This window comes from Equus przewalskii, chromosome 9 (assembly GCF_037783145.1).
Source record: "Equus przewalskii isolate Varuska chromosome 9, EquPr2, whole genome shotgun sequence".
In the NCBI taxonomy this organism is placed as follows: Eukaryota; Metazoa; Chordata; class Mammalia; order Perissodactyla; family Equidae; genus Equus; species Equus przewalskii.
The window spans coordinates 54,702,672-54,722,406 of NC_091839.1; the positions used below are offsets into that span (position 1 = coordinate 54,702,672).

Genomic DNA, 19,735 nt, shown 5'->3' on the forward strand with positions numbered 1-19,735 from the left:
TGGAGACATAAGCACATTTTTTAAACGGTCTAATGAGACTATCAGTCTTGTTATAAAAACACCACCGCTCACACATGCCTACTTCCTACTCCATGGGCAAGGCCAAACTGTTTTCCAAATTGGTTGGATCCATTTACATTCCCACAAGTCCATGGGCTCTTTGATTCTGGAAACTTTTGTCCTTCAACACTGAGATATTTGTAAAATTATTTTTTGGTCTACATTCTGGCCAACTTCTTCAACTTTATCTTCACAACATTCCACTGAATTTTCATTTCTTCTCTCATAGTTTTAGGTTTCAAGATCTCTTATTGTTTTCGGAATGTTACTTCTTTATAGCCACTAATTTTTGTCTATGGCTGTAGTATCTTCTTTCACCTCTCTGACTATATTAGTAACTTCCTTTGGTCATATTTTCTTCTTCCTATTGCCTTCCTAGTGTCTATTCTCTCCAAGATGTTTTTTTAGGTTGTTTCTTTCTCTGTCTGCCTTATTGGATGCTTTCCTAAAATGTCTGAAGAACCTGGTTGTCTGCCTCTATTTACAAGTGTTGCACTAACAAGTTATTGGAAGCTCTGTGTGCATGGGCAAAGCTTGGCAACTTTGTTCTCCTGCATGGTCATCTGCCTAGGCCACTTCATTGGCAAACATTCAATGTCAGGTGATGAAGATCTTTTCTCTTGGGCTAGTCAGATTTTTCAGACAAGTCTCTTCAGTCTCCTGTCTATAGGTGAAGCCTGACTCTACATTCTGGGAACTATTGGGACAAGAAGTGGAGAGGGAGTGGAGTCACAACTGTCAATATGTAAGTATTCACTTTATCTCCCTGTTTTTAAAACGGTCCTGTTAGAGTAGGCAAGAAGCAGTCACCTGGTTGTGCAGAGTAGGAGAGAAGATCGTAAGATCTGTTTCTATGTTAATTAGGAAGATAGTTTATTTCTCTCTCAAAAAATAGTTCAGAAGTAAGCAGATGGTCCTGGATAGGTAGACTTTGCTCTATGAGATGATCGAAAGATCCAGGTGCATTCTATTTATTGCTCTGCCTGTGCTAGGAGGTTCTCTTCATCTGCATGATCAAAACTAACTCATCACATGATATCTACCTTCCAGCCCACAGGAAGAAAGGAGAGAGAAACTGAAGGGCAATTAATTTCTTTTCAAAGGGCACAACCAATTATATCCCATTAGCTAGAATTTATTTATGTTGCCATATCTCCCTGTAGGAAAGGCTGAGAAATGTAATTGCCAGAAGGGCAGCACGTGCTCAGCTACAACTTGGTGATGAGAGGGTTCTATTCCAAAAGGAAGAAAGGGAGACTGGATTTGGGGCACAGCCCCAAATTTCTCTACCACGGCATCTCAAACAGATTTTTAATCAGTCCTATTCTTGGCCCTACCTCTACTTCCCCTTTTAGAAGAACCTGTGACACCAATTCTGGGGCTTTCTTGGGGTTTTGCAGTGCTAATCAGATTGCTTTTTTCAACTTTCCCAACTCTGAGCCAGGGTTCAGATTTCTCAAATCTGCTTTACCCATTTGCAACTAATTCATCTGCACTCCAGCTTCCAGAATTTCATGTCTGTTATCTTATTCTGCTCTCCTTTTCCTTCAAGATTTATTCCTTGTTAAGTAAAACCTTTTACTCTTATTTTGTGGGGATAGATTTGGGGAGGGAGTAGTGGTTAAATATATGTGTTCAATCAGACAATTTTAAACAATTCCAATTTTGCCAATTCTGATTTTTAATCAGGATTAATGGTGATAGGCATCTGCATTGGGTCCTTTCATTGGCCATCTTTCATTTACTCATTCCACAAGTATCTACTGAGTGTCTGTTATATTGCAGTCATTGTGATAGACACCAGAGAGACAATGGCTTTATCAACCTCATAGCCCAAAGGCAGAAATGGATAATAAATAGATTAAGAGGTAAATATGAATAAAAATTAAGAAACATGCAATAAAGAAAACAAACATTACACTGGGATAGAAAATAAAGAGGTAGGAGAAATCCTCTGTGAAGTGATAATATTCAAGGTGAGATCTGAAGAAGACCCAGAAGCATATGCTAAACTTGCTTGTCTGAGGGACCAAAAAGACACTACAGTGACTTTAGGGCTTCTTATCTTTACAGCTTCTTACCTTCTGACTTCTAAATGCTCCCAGAAAATTCTTCTTGTTTTTCCTTCTCAACTTACAGTTGGTAGTGGTATAATGAATAGAACATTATTACCCTTTGAATCAAAAGACAAGGGTTGAAGATCCAACAGCCATTTATGATAAAAACTCTGAACAAAATGGGCACAGAAGGAAACTACCTCAACATAATAAAGGCCATATACGACAAACCCATAGCCAACATCATACTCAATGGGCAAAAACTGAACCCCATCCCCCTGAAAACAGGAACGAGACAAGGATGCCCTCTATCACCACTCTTATTTAACATAGTACTGGAGGTCCTGGCCAGAGCAATCAGGCAAGAAAAAGGAATAAAAGGAATCCAAATAGGGAGGGAAGAAGTGAAACTCTCACTGTTTGCAGATGACATGATCTTATATATAGAAAACCCCAAAGAATCCATTGGAAAACTGTTAGAAGTAATCAACAACTACAGCAAAGTTGCAGGGTATAAAATCAATTTGCACAAATCAGTAGCATTTCTATACTCCAGTAATGAACCAACAGAAAAAGAACTCAAGAATACAATACCATTCACAATCGCAACAAAAAGAATAAAATACCTTGGGGTAAACTTAACTAAGGAAGTGAAGGACCTATATAATGAAAATTACAAGGCCTTTCTGAGAGAATTGGATGATGACATAAGGAGACGGAAAGACATTCCATGCACATGGATTGGAAGAATAAACATAGTTAAAATGTCCGTTCTACCTAAAGCAATCTACAGATTCAACGCCATCCCAATCAGAATCCCAATGACATTCTTTGCAGAATTAGAACAAAGAATCCTAAAATTCATATGGGGCAACAAAAGACCCCGAATTTCTAAAGCAATCCTGAGAAAAAAGAACAAAACGGGAGGCATCACAATCCCTGACTTCAAAACATACTACAAAGCTACAGTAATCAAAACAGCATGGTACTGGTACAAAAACAGATGCACAGATCAATGGAACAGAATTGAAAGCCCAGAAATAAAACCACACATCTATGGACAGCTTATCTTTGACAAAGGAGCTGAGGGCATACAATGGAGAAAAGAAAGTCTTTTCAACAAATGGTGCTGGGAAAACTGGAAAGCCACATGTAAAAGAATGAAAATTGACCATTCTTTTTCACCATTCACCAAAATAAACTCAAAATGGATTAAAGACCTAAAGGTAAGACCTGAAACCATAAGGCTTCTGGAAGAAAACGTAGGCAGTACACTCTTTGACATCAGTATTAAAAGGATCTTTTCAGACACCATGCCTTCTCAGAGAAGGGAAACAATAGAAAGAATAAACAAATGGGACTTCATCAGATTAAAGAGCTTCTTCAAGGCAAATGAAAACAGGATTGAAACAAAAAAACAACCCACTAACTTGGAAAAAATATTTGCAAGTCATATATCTGACAAAGGCTTAATATCCATAATGTATAAAGAACTCTCGCAACTCAACAACAAAACATCAAACAACCCAATCAAAAAATGGGCTGGAGACATGAACAGACATTTCTCCAAAGAAGATATACTGATGGCCAATAGGCACATGAAAAGATATTCATCATCGCTGATCATCAGGGAAATGCAAATCAAAACTACACTAAGATATCACCTTACACCCGTTAGAATGACAAAAATATCTAAAACTAATAGCAACAAATGTTGGAGAGGTTGTGGAGAAAAAGGAACCCTCATACTACTGCTGGTGGGAATGCAAACTGGTGCAGCCACTATGGAAAACAGTATGGAGATTCCTCAAAAAATTAAAAATAGAACTACCATACGATCCAGCCATCCCACTACTGGGTATTTATCCAAAGAGCTTGAAGTCAGCAATCCCAAAAGTCCTATGCACCCCAATGTTTATTGCAGCACTGTTTACAATAGCCAAGATGTGGAAGCAACCTAAGTGTCCAGCAACAGATGAATGGATAAAGAAGATGTGGTACATATATACAATGGAATACTACTCAGCTGCAAAACAGAACAAAATCATTCCATTTGCAATAACATGGATGGACCTTGAGAGAATTATGTTAAGTGAAATAAGCCAGCAAGAGAAAGATAATCTGTGTATGACTCCACTCATATGAGGAATTTAAAATTATGGACTAAGAACAGTTTAGTGGATACCAGGGGAAAGGTGGGGTGGGGGGTGGGCACAAAGGGTGAAGTGGTGCACCTACAACATGACTGACAAACATTAATGTACAATTGAAATTTCACAAGATTGTAACCTATCAATAACTCAATAAAAAAAATTAAAAAAAAAAAAAGACAAGAGTTGAAATTCCAACTCCACCATTTTCCAGCCATGGGACTCAGCCAAGTTATTCAACTTCTCAGAACTTAATTTTCTCAGTTGAAAAGTGAAAAATTATAAAAGGCTTACCCTGAGAATCAAATCAGATAATTCACGTGGAAGTGTCTGCCATTTAGTAAGCACTCAGAAACTGCTGAAACTAAAAAATATTGAACACATTCCCAGCTAACATTAAACTTGGCTTCTCCCCAAACTGGAAAAAGACTCATGAATTAGTTTTCTACTCAGACAACGAGGCAAAAAAGAAAAATCTGTGAATGTTACAAACAAGAATCCTAGGTAATGAAATCAGAATGACCAGGTCAGATCCACAGCTTCCTCTGCTTAGAACTGCATCTGATGCTGACATCCAGAACCTACGTTGTGTAAGGCAGCAGGTACACCCCTTGACATCTGTTTCAAGGGTAGGGCTGTAACACGCCTCAACACTCTACCCTCCCCTACCTAGTCAATTACAGAACTATAGTTAATGGACTTATCTAATGTGTTTTGAGTAATTCTCTTTTATCAGCACATATGAACTCTTAGAAGGCATAAGTTCCATAAGTTTGGATTTGAAGCACTCTTCTTTATTTTTCTTAAAATAAGACTTTATAACTTAATGTCCTAAATATCGTGAAATGCCCCAGCAGCATTATTTAGACTTAATTTAACAACCTTTGTCAATCACTTCCTAGACACACAATACTGTGTTAATGTGCTGGGAGGAATACAAAGATGATCCTAATATTTGTGGTCTAGAATATAATAAAATACAGATAACCCCAAATTCTTTTCTGTGATTCAGAGGGCACCTTATGATCTTACAACATCCCAGAGTAATCATTAAGAATATCAGTTACAATTCTATATGGACCTGCTCATAAGGAAAGGCTGAATAAAGTCTATAAGATACAAAATTTTGGCAAAAGACTGAGTTGCTCTCTTCTCTGTGCTCCCACAGCATTCTGTTCTGTATAGAACCTGGAGATTTGTGTTGTAGTATCCCAAACTCAGAGAGATTACCCTCCAGCTTCTGAAGCGTTCAGTAACGAGATCTGTGTCCTGCTGCATCCTCCTGTGCATTTTTGCATCCTCCATACTTAAATCAGGTGAGGCATGCAGTGTACACTTAGTAAATGTGGAGCCTTGGATGGATGGATGAATGGATAAATGGATGGATATCTAAGGGTTTCTCTTTCTAATTATTGCCTTAGAAAATATACAGTGGTAAATGTTGCTATTAAAGACACTACTAGCCCATTGAAGCTTAGCATTAGCATTGCATATATCGATGCTACCATTTCTACAGCATCATGTGTGACTGTGAATAAAGGGTTAACATCAGGCCTGGCTGAAGCAGGCCTGCCTGAGAATGACCACGTCTGCTATGGCCTTGTTTCCTTGGAAACAGTAGAGTTAAGATAAATGGGAACAGTTGTCCCTCCCTCTGTATTGTGCGAAACAAAAACCTGGGTTGGGGTATCTGCAAGCTGGCAGCAGACCTGAGGCTTGATGAAAACCATATACAAGGTTGGTGGGGCAAAGGGACTGTGGCCTCTCTGTGATAAGGTGACCCCACACACCTTGGCTCTCACACCTTGGCCCTGCATGGGTGAGGGGGCAAAAAAAGCTGCTCCTAGGGTAGCTGCTGGGCTTCCCCTTGAGTTGACAATGCTGTATCTCCTTTCTGTGTCTCCTGTCATGTTTTCTTCCAGAAAGTCCAGTAAGAGTGGTATTAGATTAAAGCCTGTCTGTGTCTCCCGAGTCTGATTTGCCAACTCAGACTCATAAAGGCAGCTGAGCTGTCACAGTCAGTAATCTTCATACTTGGCTCTCCTGCTCCCAAATGTCACTCTCAGCACAGAGAAGAGGGAGTTAAAAAAGAAAACTAAAAGAGAAGAAAACTCTCCATTACTGTATTCCCAAGAATGGAAAATAAAATGTTTGTAAATTTGGGTATGCCATGAACCGCAGGCAAAACCCAGACTAGCTCCCAAGAGGTCAACACGCTTGATGGTCACATCCCAGCAAAATCAGAACGGAGGGGATTAAAATTAATCCAAGTGGCAACGTCTGGAGTAGGCACTGCACAACTTAAACTGCGTCACCAAAGAAAGCCATTTGGGAAAGGAAGTGCAAAAGAGAAAAAGCAGGATGAGGGTAATTTGATGACTAGGAAAAGGTCAAAGGGGCATATTCGCTAAAGGTCCCTCTGGATCAGTGAAACAAGAGGAAATAAAGGCATATGCATGTTCATTGAAACTAAAAACCCTTTCAGGTTGTCCTCTGCTAAATTCTTATGGCCTGAAAATGATTTTAAATTTCTGAAAGCAACTCCTTCCCCTCCGAGTGAATGCTTAGCTACTTTTAAGATGCTTCACCGGGGTGGGGGGTGGGGGGAGTTTGGTTTGTGCCTTCAGCCAGGAAGAGTTTTAACAGGGTCTAATATTCCTGCAGGCGAATGTAGTTTTCCAAGCACCCAACAAAGAGAGTCCATAAGCTAATGAAGACTAAAAAGGCCACACAGCTGAGATCAGACAGAGCGCCACCCAAAGCATGTGGCTCAGAGCCCTCATATCTCACATCCACTACTCTGACCATCTTCACTATCCTTCATTTTTTTAATGTATTGAGAGCTCACCATGAGCAAATCAAATTGGCCCTATATTTCTTTTACATGTTTTATTCCATGTGTTTAGTGCCAAAGAGAAGTGCACTACAGGGCATTACTCTCCATGTACTTAAAAACATTTAAACAACCTTCAGTGGATCAATTCCAAGGAATATTGATAGCTTTAGTTACATCAACATAAAATCAAGGTAGATGTCTGTGAGATGATACACCTTCCTCCAATAAAACCCTAAATGCAATGTATCTAAAGTAGTCTACACATACCAATATTATTTTAAGTAATAGATTTTAGATTCCTAAAGCCCTTTATATGTCATACATTTTGCATAAATCACCCCATTTAATATTCTCAATAACCCTGTGATGCAGTAAGGCAGATATTATTACTACTCAGTTCTCCTGGAAGCAGAAAGTGGTTTTAAAATGTCCAGAAGAACACAGAAAGTTGTTAAATGACCTTAAAATACAACCCAGATATTCTGACTTCTGGCAAAATACTGTTTCTATTACAAAACTTAATAAAAATTAATGCAAACTATTTTTTTCAGTTCACTTCTACAAAATTTCAAAGTCAGTAAAAACAAATAAAAGTCGTTAAACATCTGTTTACCTCAGTAATAAGGTAACTAAGTAATTCATCCATAAACTCTTAATGGAAAAAGTCAACCTTTTGAAAAACATGCAGCCATTTTTGTAAAGCTACTGGGTAAGGAACTTTATCTATTTCTTTTTTATTTCCCAGGAGGGATTTATTAGACAAATACCAAGTTTAAAAATTCATATAGCTCAAGCGCAAAGTTCAAAAATTTAATTCCTGCAATACGAACACTTTAATTTACTGGGAACAAAAATCAAAAAAGTCAAAATTTGGACCCACTTCCTTTAGTACTCATTGTAACAGTCCGCCAAGCTCCGTATTTTGTTTCAGAACAGATCTAGTGGCATTTAAACCCACTGAGGCAATCTTCAGATTTGCTTTAAATTCTTCTGGAAGATTCATACTTTTATAGTTGGGAAAAGAAATTAATGGCTTCTGTAAAGGATAGGAAAAAGTATTTATAATGCGATTTAGGGTCAGGAGTTTTGCAATTAAAAATACCATTTAAATATTTTACTTAAGTCCAACCAAACCGGAGTGTCAGCGCAATTCTATTCGTTAATTTTGACATGATTTACTGAGTATAATCCCCTCAAGTCAGAAGCTGACCTCCACAGCATTCAAGCTTCCTGCAGGATCAAAAGGAATAATAAGAAACATGTTACTACTGTAAAATAAGCAAGTCTGGTGTTGTGTGCAGGTTTGTTCCTATGTTGTCAAATAGACAAGCATGCAGCAAATACTCAGCAATAACAAAATAAATGTCCAGAGACCTTTTTCCAACTACCAAGTCGACAACTCAGCAACTTCAAACAGATTTTTTTTCTTTCGGAGCCAATTCACTTGCAGGGTAGGCTGATAAAGCAGTATTAATCTCCTGCTTTAAATCAAGTTTCTGTCACTGGGCTCCATTAATCTCCCCCCTGTTATCAAGTGTCTCCATGGCAGGAAATTATATTTCTAAATTGAATTTTGTTCTGTTTCAATGTAGTAAGAAATATTTTCCAGACTACTAATAGGATGCATAAAGATTGTGACTCTGACAATACCGTTAGATAAATAAAAGCCATAAATTAAAACCACCTTCCTTCACCAGCCAGGATAATAGCAAAATAGAAAGCATTGATTACCTGGAAAGAGTAATCAAATAAAAGATTTTAAATGAAAAGTGAGGTAGCAGATGGTTAACTTTTTAATTTACCTTTTTATAGCAATTGCCCATAAAGGTAAAAAGAAAAAAAATCAATGCAATGAGTCTCCTGGTGCTAATAAAACACATATTGATTCTTGGTGCATATGCTTACTCTACAAGATGCTAGAACTCGGTTCTACCATTGGTAATGGAAACAGATACGGTTTATGAGCACTTCAGTAGAGACAAATTTACAGTAAAGAAATGTCTTTGGGCTAGATTTACGGTGAAAGAACAAAAACTTATAACCACAGGCAACAAAGAGATTTCATTTTATGGGCAGGGATCCACGCACAGTGGACCAGGACAATTCAGCCAAATGGCAGTTCAGTCACCAGAGGAGGCCTTTAAAATTATAGTCTCCTTGTTTGTCGGTGAACAATACAGTGATTTCAATAAAGTTTAGATTTTTTCCACTGATATAAATTGCTTTGTACTGCCTCCTTTAACACAGGGCTGGGTTCTCCTTGACAGTGGCAATTTGGGGAAAGTCTCTTCAATGTATTATTGAAAGTATGGTCCCAAGGTGGGCCATTTAAGACTTTCCATATTTAGAGAAACATTGCATGAAAGAAGCTTTTCATTGTATGTCAATGTAAGCAGCTTGCAGAACATATAATTAATACCTACACCAACATGCCTGAAGAATAAGTAGGATTTGACAAAGGTACAAAGGAACAGGGGGAAAGTTTTCCAGACAGAAGAGAAATGAATGAACACGAGCACCTCATTCCCACTGTAACCTATAGATATTGGCCTGAACAGGTAAGATATGCAGATCAAATCACTATACCATCTTTAACTTCACATTCAGAATATTTCAGACAGAATTATCACGGTCGACTGAAACCACTGTGACACACACTATCTCCATCAACTGAAATATTTTGCAAGTCCCTTAGATTAAACACATAACGGTTATTTATAATCAATAAAGGAACAACAATAATTTGAAGTCACAGATCTTAAAGTTTACAAAAGTAAAACTAAGAATTTGATGATAACCATAAAGAATACCTTCAAAATAATAAGTAAATATTAACTGGAATTGGAAAGCAAACTGAAATGGAATAAACTACTTTCAGAAGAGGAAGAAATACAACATGTTCTTTTTTATAGATAAAAGCAGATAGTAAAAGGGAAGTCCGCTTTTGAAAAATATACATCCTCCTCCTTTAAGCTTTGAGTAGATCTTACCTATGTGTGTGAGAAACAAAGAAACTGCAGCATCCCAAAGCAGAGGTCATAAGTCACATTCCAGAAGAACAACCAACTGGGAAGTGGAAAACTATGATGCTTATTTATTATGATTTTTATTTAACATAATTTTGACTAGAAAGCGACAAGAACATGCTCCTGGAATGGCAGCAAAAGAGAACAATGATCATTATTTTTCTATATGCTGCAATTTGACAACATATTTTTGCATAAACAACACCACCAGATGTCTAGCCTCTGGACTCACTTTTTATCAAAAAAGCCAGCCATCTCATCAAGTGTGACGTACATTTCAAGCATTTACACCATGCTCCGTTTAGTGCCTAAAGGTTTGGTGGGGTTCCACATGGAATTAATTTGTCATCCCAAAAGCCACTTCAGGACAGTCTCAATTTTAAGCTAAGTCCATCTGCCAAAATGTTGCTTCACCATGAAATGGACTTGCTAGTGGGTAATTTTCAGAGGTATCTCACAGTCGCCTACTGGTATACAAAATGTATACCTCAATCACTATTCCTTAAGGTGGAAAAAATCTGCATTGCCTAAATGGAGTACAAAAGAGAAGTCACAAACAAGAGTGTAAAAGCACTTCAGTCTTCCAGAAGAGAGATTCTTATACTGCACTTATTCGAGTTCTCCAGCCATCAGGCATTCTCCAGGGCTGAATGTTCAAGATTTTCATTTTCACCATTAAATGGTCCCTTTTTAAAAGGATTGCCTAAGCTGGCGAAACATATTGAGACACCCAGTTGTGTTGGTTCAAAGGCTTCTAGTTCTAAATGTTTATAGGTAGAAAAGAGAAGTGTGAGGAGCCCACTTCCCCTTGACTTTTCCTGGGATCTGAAAAAGCCTGGTGGAAGCACACCAGAACGTCAGGACGTGGCCAGAGGCTTCATTCTTCTACCATGAGACAAAGTTTCCTCAGGAGGGAAATGTTAAGAAAGGTATCAGGGGACTAAGGACCAGGCCAGTCATCTGTAAAGAGCTCCAAATACTTCAGAGATCCCAAATCAGCCGAGGAGAAAAAGACCACAAGAGTTATTCTATCTCTATCTCCAAAAAAAATGGCTCCCATTCTCAATTTTTAAAATGTGAGTATCTTTAGTCACTTCGAGTATGGCTTTAAACATACTGAGAGCTTTGCTTTGAATAATGGTGCTGGATTCTCCAAGGGCATGTTTTCCAGGCCATTCTCCTTGAATGTCAAATCGCCCAGGATACTTCTTTATGAGAGCCTCACTTCCAGAAGATACCAATCCTTAAAACGTGAGCTGAATAGGAGAATAGATGCTTACTTATAAAGCATTTCGTCCAGTTCTAGCTGAGTGGGGACGCCACCTCCAGGGGTAACACAGTGTATTTGAAGATCCACCTTTATAAATGACTGGTTAATCAAGCGTGAAAGCTTAAGGAGGGAAGAAAGTTCAGTGACATGGCTTCTTAATACCCATCTGGTTCCAAATAGCCGATATTTATATTAAAAGGCTGAAGCTAATAAATGTTTTCTTGTCTGGGTCAGTCTTAAGATCTAGAAAGACCTGCAATCTCCTAGAATTCCTTCAACTAAACTCTTTAGCAACATCTATCAAACAATCCACAGCATGCTGAGGACAAAGTGGGATACCAATAAACTAGAAGAGCAGGGCCCTTGACCGTAACAGAGTTTTAAGAGTTTTGAATTCAAAAATTTGGAGATTTCCCATAAATATCCAGATTTCCACCTTTTTTTTAGGTTGGGTTGGAAGATGCAGCATCACTGGGCCCTCATTCTAGTCTGCAATAATTGATGGGTACTGAGTGGTTGCTGCTTAATCCTTGGGCCACATAATTTTCAAAATCCTTCCAGAAACAACTTCTGAGTGTCCTAAATATGACTGTAGTACATTTGTTTTTAAACTTTTCATTCAAATAGCATTAACAAAATAGAATTCCTAAGTGTGAAGCTTAGTGAAGAACACTCCTTTGAAGTTAAAGTGAATTCCAGAACTGTGATTATTTAAGATGGCAGGGCGGTTCCTCTCGTACTAAACAGGAATGCCATGGCAACAAGAGATTATCAGGAGGGAAACACTAACCTATTTCACGAGGGTCTAATGCCAGCTCATGCTCCCTGTTGGCAGATGAACAATCCAACGCTTGGTGAATTCTGTTTCACAACGATAGGAAGAGCCGACATTGAAGGATCAAAAAGTGACACTGCTATGAACATTTGGCTGCCACAAGCCAGCTATCCCTGTGGTAACTCTTCTGACATCTCCCGCTTAAAACCCAAAAGGTCAGAAGGATCGTGAGGCCCTATTGTGAGGCCCTGCTTTCACGGTCTGTATTCGCACTGAAATCAAGATCAAGAGACCCTTTGCCCTTCTGCTCCACAGGGGACTGCTGTCCTCCCTGAGCTCGCCTTAGGACACCTGCATTACCATTTGACAGGTGTTCTGCCCCAGTCCTGGGCAGCGGCCTCCCGGCCCACAGTGACAACGTGCTTGTTGAAGATGTTGAGGGGGCTGCCGGCTCACAGTACTTGGTCTTGTCAAAGAGGGCTGAGGCACGATCTTCACCCAGATCCATCTGCTCCAGATCCAGGACCCTGAACTGCAGCCTCTTGAAGACTTCTTCCAGGGCCTCGCAGGTCTTGTAGTCAAGCTTCTGAAGCTCACTCCTAAAGTTCTCCACATACCACCTCTTGGACCAGAGGAAGGTGGCCAAGGGCCACAAGGATGGGGAGACGGAGCTGACTGAGTTGGGCCAGTGGCCCAAAGCCAGGCCAGGTCTGCTGCAGCCAAGGAGAAGGGGCTGCCCAGCACATGATGCCTACGCCCCCAGGGCCTGTGGTACCGAGGCCGACAGCTGCACCATGCATGATCTGACTGGCCACAGCCCCATCCAGCAGTGCCCCCTGCGCCCCAGGCTGCTGAGCCTAGAGAGATGTCTCCGCTGCATGGACTGGGCCACCTCAACATGGACCAGAGCTATGTGTGTATCTTCATCACCATGATGGTGTGGAGCCTTACCTACCCCAGCTGGCTGACCTCCACGCTGCTGCTCTGAGCCTGCCTCATCTGGACTGTATACGTCTTCCACCAGCTTACTATGGTCAGCTCGCCCTTCATCCTGCTCTACGGGCTGGCGCTGTGTGGCCTGCACTTACACATGGACCATCAACCTGGGTCCTGAGCTGCTCACACCCTGGGCCCTGTCAGCCTGCATTAGCTGGGGCTGGAGCATACTTACTACCCCTGCCTGAACCTCAGCTCCATGTTGCTGTACACTCTGACCTTCTGGCTCCTGCTATGCCAGTTTGTCAAGGAGATGCTGCTGAAGAAGCCAAAGGCCCCCACTGCACTGATGGAGGTCACCATAGCAGACACAAAGCCCATGCAGATGCAGACACTGCTCAGGAGCCTGAGGGAGCTGGTCACGGGTGTCAACCCAAAGTACTGGATCAACACGTGTGCCGGCGTGTTCATCGTGGTCAGCTTCGCCAGCTGCCTCATCATCTACAAGATCATCTACGTGTTCCTCTTCCTGCCCTGCCTCATCCTCGTCCAGGTCTACTACAGCCTGTGGCAGAAGCTGCTCAAGGTGTTCTGGAGGCTGGTGGTGGCCTACACCAGGCTGGTGCTCATCGCCATCTATTCCTTCCAGTTCCAGAACTTCCCCGTGTACTGGTGTGATCTGACGGGCTTCACTGACGAGCAGCTGAGGGTCCTGGGCTGAGCATCCTCCAGCATCCTCACTCCTGGCTTCTTCCTGCTCGCCCGCATCCTGCAGCTTCAATACTTCCACCAGCCTTTCCTGCAGCTCAGCAACCTGGAGCATGTCCCCCTGCCCAGCACCGCCTCCTATGTTGGGCTCACAGGCAGTACGCAGTGAGCAGGACCCCATGCTGCAGCAACAGGAGAAGGAGGAGGCCCCCAGGGACAAGGGGCTGAGTATAGCTGCACCCCCCACCAGGTCTCTCAGGTCCCGGAAGCTGCAGCCAATAAGTGGGGCCTGGGCTGCTGGACCTGCCCACTGGTTTCTGGAATGTCCTCACCCAGATACAGATGTTCATGCAGCGCCTGCTGGAGCTGCACATCTTCAAGCTGGTGGCCCTGTACACCATCTGGGTGGCCCTGAAAGGGGTGTCAGTGATGAACCTCCTGCTGGTTGTGCTGTGGGCCTTTGCCCTGCCCTACCCCTACTTCCCACCCATGGCCTCTTGCCTCTCCACTGCGTGGATCTGCATCATCATCATGTGCAAGACGCTCTACCAGCTGAAGATCGCCAGCCCCCACGAGTACCCCAGCAACTGCACCAAGCCCTTCCCCAATAGCACCAACCTGCAGGAGATGGAGATCACACAGTCTATGCTGTACCCGAGTCCTGTTGACCACGCTAACTGGTTTGGGGTATAGAAGGGCTTCCTGAACCTGGGCTACATCCACAACCACACACAGATCCTGTTGCTGCTGGTGTTTGAGGCCGTCGTGTACCACTGCCAGGAGCACCATCACCTGCAGCACCTGCGGGCCCCGCTGCCTGCGCAGGCCATCTGTGATGAGCGACACCCACCAGCAGCTGGACCAGGACCTGCTCGGCTGCCTTAAGTACTTCATCAACTTCTACAAATTTGGGCTGGAGATCTGCTTCCTGATGGCCATGAACGTGAGTGGGCAGCACATGAACTTCGTGGTCATCCTGCATGGCTGCTGGCCATCCTCACCCACTGGTGCTGCAGGTCACTGCCTGCCTCCAGCCCACCTACTGCCTCTTCTTGCTGCTTTCCTGCTGTACCAGTACCTGCTGTGCCCGGACATCCCCCCTGCCCTATCCATTTACTAGCAGCGGCGCTGGAACCAGGCCATCCCCATGACCTCTGTGCTCATCAAGTGGCTGTACCTGCCAGACTTCTTCAGGGCCCCCAACTCCACGAACCTCATCAGTGTCTTCCTCCTGTTGCTCTGCAACTCCCAGCAGTGGCAAGCATACTCAGCCTAGCACACGGAGAAGTGGCAGTGTGAGGCCAGCATCAACACCCACCTGCTGGAGCCCACAGGGAGAGCCCAACCCTGTGCCCAACTTCATCCACTATAGGTCCTACCTCAACATGCTGAAGGTGGCCATCTTCCACTACCTCTTCTGGCTGGTGCTGGCGGTGGTGTTCGTCATGGAGGCCACCCACATCAGCATCTTGGGGCTGTGCTACCTGCTGGCCTCTACCTGCTGCTCTTCAGTACAACCCTGCTGCAGGACATGTGCCCATCTCATGCTGTGGGACTGTCTCATTCTCTATAACGTCACTGTCATCATCTCCAAGACCATGCTCTTGCTTCTGTCCTGTGTCTTCGTGGAGCAAATACAGAGTAACTTCTGCTAGGTCAATCAGCTTTTTAGCCTCGTGGACACCATCAAAGGTTACGATGACCCCAAGGAAACAGGCTGGGCAGGGACCAGAACTGCCTGCTCCTGCAGAGGGAACCTGCCTCCTCTGGAACAGTGTCTGCTTCCTGTTCCTGCTGCTGTCCCTCTGCATCTTCCGCAGCTACTACTTCCTGCACGTCAGGGCCGAGCTCCAGGCCACCGCCCTGCAGGCTTCCAGGTGCTTCACCCTCTACAACGCTGCCGACTTCAAAAGCATCGACCTCCACCTCCAAGCAGAGAAGTCGCGGGTCCAGCTTAAAAGACAGATGAAGCCCATCCATGCCACACAGGAGAAGCACAGGCAGGGCCGGGCGGGCCGTGGCCACTTCCAGGACCCCCTGGGCCCCAGCCAGGAGCCAGGGCCATGCAGTCCGGGGGGCCCCTCCCCGCCACAGAGGCCGTGGTGGCTGCCCCGGCTGGACCAGGCCTCATCCATTCAGGGACTACTTACTGTTCGAGTCCATCAGTAAGGAAGAGCAGGAGACCCAAGTCCCTAGGCCATGGGCACAGAGCGCCTTCCAGATGGCATACCAGCGTGAGTGACCAATGCAGCAGGAGCAGGGATGGCAGGACGGCCTGAGCCAGAAGCCAAGGGAGGGCCTGGAGACCGAGGCGGCGTGGCGCAGCCCCGTAGCGCCGCAGTGCCGGGCGCGGGCAGTCCGGTGGGCCGGGGGTGGCGCTGGCGGGCGGGTGGGCCACGCGTCCCTCCTCCCGCAGGAGCCCCTCCGGGTGGCGAGGCGCCAGGCGGCCAGGGCAGCTGTATAGAGCGGCGCCCAGGCCCCCCCGGAGGCCCGCGAGGGGCCGAGCACAGCCCAGGCGGACGCGGGGCCGAGGAGCCACTGAGCAGCACGACCGTGGTGCACGAGGACCCTGAGCACCAGCTACAGCCCCCACGGCAGCAGCAGCAACTAGGCGACGGCCTCCAGCCCGGGGCTTGCCTGCGCGGGAGCCCCGGGCCTGCTCGCACCCCGAGGGGCGCTGCCAGCCGCCGCTCCGGACCCGCCTGCGCATGCGGAGCTGCAGGGGGCCCAGCGGCGGGCAAGGCCAGGCCTGCGGCTGCCAGGGGCCTTGAACCCGCATAGGGCCACCCACTCGGAACAGCTGTGCCAAGTCATCGGTGTCCTCACCCACGTGGTCACCGCCTCGGCTGCCTCCCTGATGCTGCCCATGCTCATCTTCCTGTGGGCCAGGCTGTCCATCCCACGGCCCTGCAGGTGCTGCAGAATGACAGCCATCGTCTTCACCGAGGGCCTGGTGGTCAACTAGTATCTGTTCCAGTTTGGCTTCTTCCCCTGGAACAGCCACGTGGCACTGAGGCGTCCCCAAAACGAGTCCTTCCCGCCCTGCATCCTGGGTCTGGAGAAGATTGATGGCTGCGTCAGGGACTACCTGAAGCCGCTCATGGCCCTCTTCTTCCACTGGCCCAGCTGCTGTGCTACCACCTCTGGGTCCACAAAGAAGACCCGCTCTCCAAGGAGCACGACAGCGTTAGTGGGAAGGAGAAGGGGGCTGAGGAGGAGCCAGTAGCTCTGCTGGAACCCCTGACCAAGGCAGGCGCAGAGCCCCCGAGGAGTCAGAGGTAGCCGGGACCCCCACCGAGGACGACACCCATGAGGAAGCGAGGCACGCATGGGCCCAGGCACGAGACCCCAGTGGAACTCACCACCTGCAACACCAAGCGCATCAGTCTGCGTTTTAGGAGGAGGAAGCAGAGCCCCAAACCCCGAGGACTGGCAGCCAGTGAAGCCCAGGGTGGGGAGGAGGAGGAGGAGGGGGAGGGGGAGGAGATGGGGGAGGAGGCGGAGGCTGCGGAGGCAGCAGCCACCTGGAGAGAGAAGCGGCGGAGTCGCCCCCGGCAAAGAGTGAGGGTTACGGGGCTCTGGCTGCAGAGCTTCTGCCTGTCCCTGGCCCAGAGCCTGTATCGGCTCCGCTGACCTTTCTTCCAGAACATTCTGCACCAAGTACCGTGCGGACTCCGATGTCTATACCTTCATGTTCCTGGACAACGTCGTCGACTTCATCACCACCATCTTCACCTTCTGGGCTTTTGGGAAGCACTCAGTGGCCACAGACATCACGAAATCCCTGTCAGACAACCAGGTGCCCAAGGCCGGGCTGGTTATGCTGCTGTCCCGGTTCAGCACTATGGTCGTCCATGGACGGAGCCCTCTACAGACTACACAAGATGTGCAAGGCAAGCTGGCCTTCCAGGTCCTCCTCGTGCTGGCCATCCACCTCTGGATGTTCTTCATCCTGTCCACGGTCACCAAGAGGCTGTTCAGCCAGAACGTGGTGGCCCAGCTGTGGTACTTTGTAACGGGCATCTCCCTCACCCTGTCCGCATACCACATCAGCTGTGGCTACCCCACCTGCATCCTCAGCAACTTCCTCACCGAGAAGTACAACCACCTCAAACCTCTTCCTCTTCCAGGGGTTCTCGTTGGTGCTGTTCCTGGCGAAGCTGCAGGCCATGATGGACTGGGTGTGGATGGACACCACACTGTCCTTGTCCAGTTGGATGTGCGGGGAGTACATCTACACCAACGTCTTCAGCATCACGTGTGGCAGAGAGACAGAAAAGAAATACCCACAGCCCAAGGGGCAGAAGAAGAAATAAAAATCGTCAAGTACAGCATGGGCAGTCTCATCATCCTGTTCCTTGTGGCCATCATCTGGTCACTGCTGCTCTTCATTTCTCAGGTGCACTCTGTGGTCAGCATTGTCAACCAGCCCATCGATGTCACCTTCACTCTCAAGCTGAGTGGCTACAAGCCCCTGTTCGCCATGAGCACCCAGCAGCCATCCATCGTGCTCTTCACACACCAGGCCTACGAGGAGCTGCCCAGGCAGTTCAGCAGCCGGGTTATCTCTGAGGAGATGGTCACAGCACAGACAGAGGATGGCGCTGTGGTGCATCAGCCCACAAAGCCAAGCCCAGATGAAGTGGGAGCTATACAATGGCACCGCTGACATCACCCTGTGCTTCACCTGGAACTTCCAGAGGGACCTGGCTGAAAGCAGCACCATGGAGTACACCAACGAGAAGCACACCCTGGACACTGTCCCCAAGAGCACCATACGATGGCAGCTGGCCAGCCTGCTCGAGGGCACCTTGGACCAGTCAGTGGTCATCCCCACCCTCTTCCCCAAGTACATCCCCACCCCCAAAGGGCCTAAAGCCAACCCAGTGAAGCAGCTGCAGCCTATCGAGGAGGCCGACTACCTTGATGTGCACTTCCAGCTGCTGAGGGAGCATGTGCTAAGTCATCGAGCTGCTGGACTCCTGGGCCGACTGCAGTCTGTTGCATGTGGTCATCTTCACTGACAAAGTCAGCCCTCCCAGCCTCAGCTCCTTGGCTGGCTACGGGATCACAGGGCTCTACGTATCCATCTTGCTGGTCATCAGCAAGTTTGTGCATGGCTTCTTGCACAAGATCTCGGGCTCCGTCATGTTCGAGGAGCTGCCGCGTGTGGACTGCATCCTCCTCAAGCTCTGCCACGCCGTCTTCCTGGTGCAGGAGACGTGGGAGCTGGAGCTGGAGGAAGGGCTGTGCCAAGCTCACCTTCCTGTACCACTCGCCTGAGACCAGGATCAAGTGGGCCCAAGAGAAGACCTAGGGGCCGGGCTCCTCACCCACAGTGAATGAAGGAGCCGGCCAGGAGGGTGGCGCTCCTCGGGCCACAGGAGCAGATGCCCTAGACCAAGGCCAGCAGCTGTGACACATCCTCCCAGCCCAGTGAGCCCTGCTGCTGCTGTCAGAAGGAAGCTGCAGCCCCTTCACAGCCCAGCGCAGGGCTGTTGTCCCTTCCTGTTGCCCCAGTGCAGCCCATGGCCAGCCACACTGGGCCAGGGGGCCGGCCCTCCCTTCCCCATTCACACTGTAGAGTTTTCTAATTTATAACGTTTTTATTTATGGAAACAGACACACAGAAAAAGTTTGACTGGGAAAGGTAGTCTCATGTGCAGTCTCTCAAACTCTGCTGGCCCCATAAGAGTGGGCCTTGGACCTAGGATGCTTCCTTATCAAGAGATAAAGAGGCCCACAACCTGTACCAGGCTTATGGCCTTGTGTGGGAATATCTTTTCCTGTTTCAGACTCAGTGGGTGCTCCTTTGTTCTGCTTCAGCGGGTATGTCAGTGACCCATAGGTACACCCCCAGGTTTCAGTATTTCAGACTCCACAGGGGAGGGGTTGAGGTCCTTCTGCTGTGGCAGGA

At 46.3% G+C, this 19,735-nt stretch overlaps 1 pseudogene; it reads left to right on the forward strand.

The window, feature by feature from the left end:
- The window catches only part of LOC103554334 (piezo-type mechanosensitive ion channel component 1-like), a 42,380-nt pseudogene extending 23,131 nt beyond the window's left edge, over positions 1-19,249 (forward strand).
- Positions 19,250-19,735: the final 486 nt, after the last annotated feature.